This window comes from Rhagoletis pomonella, unplaced genomic scaffold (assembly GCF_013731165.1).
Source record: "Rhagoletis pomonella isolate Grant_MI unplaced genomic scaffold, Rhpom_1.0 Rhpom_scaffold_00005, whole genome shotgun sequence".
NCBI lineage: Eukaryota > Metazoa > Arthropoda > Insecta > Diptera > Tephritidae > Rhagoletis > Rhagoletis pomonella.
This window is the reverse complement of record NW_023458559.1, coordinates 71,218,071-71,221,770: the sequence shown is the minus strand read 5'-3', so window position 1 is coordinate 71,221,770 and position 3,700 is coordinate 71,218,071.

Here is a 3,700-nt window from a genome sequence, read left to right as displayed (position 1 = left end):
TTGAAAAAAATTTCGCTTACGTTATTTTGGCGGTTAGGGCTCGATATGCTGTTTGTCTTTTAAATTTAAGTTAATTAAGTTTTTGAAACATGTGGCAACCCTCTCAAAAAATATTTTCCAAATTAAGCTTTCTCAAACCTCATTTGACTGATATCCAAATTGTAATACATCATTTATTTGATAAATGTCTTTAATCGAATTTTTCGAAATAGGTGGCAACTTTCCTTTTTTAATGATTTAAATCACCCGAAAATGTCCACAACTGGCGACGCAAAGTGCTTAAAAAGTCAAGTAACTGTCGATGATAAATGTGGCAGAGGTTTGACTGAAACTACCTCAAACCCTGATGACCGGCCATTACCAATTTATTTAAAAATAATAATCCTACTCTTAGCCTAAGGCAAGCAAAATAAAAGCTTTCGTCAAAAAAAAAAAACCATTTCCATTTGTCCAATTGAAAGAATTCTGACACCAAAAATGGACGAAAGAAAATTTCGTTGTTTGGAATTACTGGAAGAAAGCTTCGACTGGTAAAAGCACTAAATTTGTTCAGCCGTCTGTTAAACACCCGGCTTAGGCCCATGTTTACGGATGTTTTTCTGAAAAATTATCCGGTACTTTGACCGTCTTTACACATAACCTCCACGCCAAGTTTATGATCCAACTACTCATATCAAAAATGTTTTCTAAATTGGGCGGCAAACTTTATAGACCGATTACAAGTGATTGGATCCTTCAAGAATACAATGACCCAAACACCGGAGTCAGATATGCAAATATTGGAAACCAGAAAGAGGCATAGAACAGCTAAATTGGCCTTCGCAGAGTGCAAATCCAATTGGAAATGTGTAGGCTCTTATGAAATTGAAGATTCGAGAAAAGAGAATGTCTAGAAAAAAACAAGTTTCTACGACGCTAAAAAAATTAGGATGGTTCTGTATCTAGATTATGCTTGAAAACTAAGCGCAATATGCTCAAGACGATGTAAAGCTATTAGGCATTGAAATACCTACATACATATGTAACAAAAATGCAGTGGTAAATATTTTGCAATTATTTTACTGTTGACAACAGTCGTTGCTTGAGCAGAGTGAATAGCTATAATATTTCGCTTTTACTACAAGTGAGCGGCCACATGGGTAATTTACAATGAAAATAATAGGAGAGGGACTTCTTCTGGAATTCTGTTGTGCATACGAAAATCTGAGCTTGCCACAAGCCGCATCCAGGCGAGATTTTTATATAAATCTGAGGAGCTCTTATCACGTATCTATGATGGCATAAATATCATGCTTTACGACTTTAATGCCTGGGTGGGCTAAGAAGACCTTCCTGGTTGAACACTCAGAAAACTCAGCCTGTGTGACAAAAACTTTCCGTTCGCCGAAGCATGAGAGCGGATATTCAGAGTCACCAGGAGCACAAATCAATACATCTATCAGATTTCTCATATCCTACGTACCAGCGCTGAGAAGAGAGACGATGCATATACTATAGCCTCCCAGCGGCGCATTGCTGAATGGGGTCCCAGTATGTAAAGGACGCTAACCACAAAGCGGTCATACTTATAGATGGGTTGTAATCGATTGACTCCGGCATACTGCCCACGGTGTGATGATTACTTCGGGTCCTTCAGCAATGCGCCGCTGGGCTGCCATAGGACGCAACGCGAGCTGTGGAAGAACGTTATCTAGAGTTGAAAATATGGTCTGACGAAAGCATGGTATCAATGCAAGCCAAATATTGGAAAGGACATGAGAGAGAAGGTGTTGTCAACCATCAATACGACTATGTAAAATTACTTTCAGCAGCACCACCAGCTTCGTCACAATTGGGAAAGACCTAACGTATGCCGATGACATCTACATTTCCGGTGTCAATAAACTTGACGACTGTCAAGCGCGTGGCTCTGGTGATAAGTGAGGAAAAATCGGAATATATCCTGTAATCAAATAAGCGCACAGCGCATACTAGGCAAACACGTTGCCTTTTTACGCATGAGATTTCGACAAATTCAATTCTGCTTTGTTTCACAAGGCAATATTGCCGATCCAAATTTTCATCGAATTTTGAGGAGACGCAATAAATCTCAGAGGTTGTGCCGACAAAAATACGATTTCATGCCAGTTCATCCCCTGCGATTTGTACACACAAGGCCTTTTGATAAATTTATCACTCATTGGTTATTGGGAACGAATTTTTTTGCAAAATTCGAGTACAACTTGTATAAACCTTTTAATAATAATTACATACGTTTTATATAGTATTTAGTTATGTACAATGTACATGTTTGAATTATGCAGACTTATTCACACTCGCTTAAGATTAATCATCTCAAATCTTGAGTGTATTTCTTATTTATTCACAAATTTTTCGCTTAATTACTTTTTGAAGTGCGCTGATTTTAGTATCACTACCACTCTAAATTGTTAAATAAAAATTTGTAATTTTCCGGCTTCATCAACTTAACACGTTGACCGCATTGTTTATCCAGTACACCTACAATTTTGCCCGCAACAACTGTAATTTTATTGGGCGAGCAAAAGGCAACATTTAACGAATTCAGTGGCTGAAAGTCCTCCCCTTCCTGAAATATATGTATATAAAGGTGTGCAGAGCAGTTGACTGGAGCACCTTGACTGCTGGACACTTTCAGCTGCAAGTCAAAGATTACATTTTCATTTACTTTGCACTTTGATGGCACCAAAATAAATAAACACACAGGCACACACACACAAACACAAGCCCTCACATGCATACGAAAGTATTCAATCATACAACTTTCACACAAATATTGACAGTGAAGCAAATACACATCACACCAGGCAGAATTGCAGGAGCTTTTGTATGTAATATACATACATACATATGTATATATGTATGTAGATATTTATCTGGGCAACAATAGTTTCATTTAGTTGGAGAGTTTCAGAAAACTTCAGCTTCACCTTCAAGGACTCTTCTTTTCTGCCACCGATGCTCTTGTAACTTTGACACCTACGGCTTACCAATAGTGTTGTGGTTTATTGTAGTGCCCTTTCAAGTGCAGGCCTCATCGTACCCCCACCAGTTTTCGAATACATACCTTGAGGTGGGTGGATGGTATGCATACACATACGAGTACATGAGAAAAATTTCTCGCTTCCAGCTATGGCCAAACTAACGAAAACCACTTGAAACTTTATTAAATTCGATGTATTTACTTAGGATCAGATCGTGCGGTAGCCACATACACACATAAGTTGCATGCCTCAAGCACAGGTAAATAATCGTATACAAATACTTGTGCATATAACCAACACGTTCATACATATAACTTGAGTGTGTGTGTGTGTGTGTGAGAAATAAAAACACTTCGAGTACAATTCGCTTTTGCACTTGACTGTACTTGCATACAAATTTATTATATGTATTTAAGTCAAATAGTTTTACGAAACATGTGTGTTGAAATCACAGCTTTACTAAGCGCTTTGGTATACTTCTCGCATATTTTTCCGTTAAATTAACTTTCGTGATCAGAGTGGACTGCTGGAAAGGACCAATATTGGCTGCATATGCCATCAGAGCTGGTATATTCGACTGTTCATAGTTGCCAGAGAAGTAGTGCTCGTAGGGACCTGAAGCATATACTGCCACATCGTCACCGCCATGAGTCTCGGATTCCAAGGGCACAGTTGCCATATATTTGTAACTAGGATCG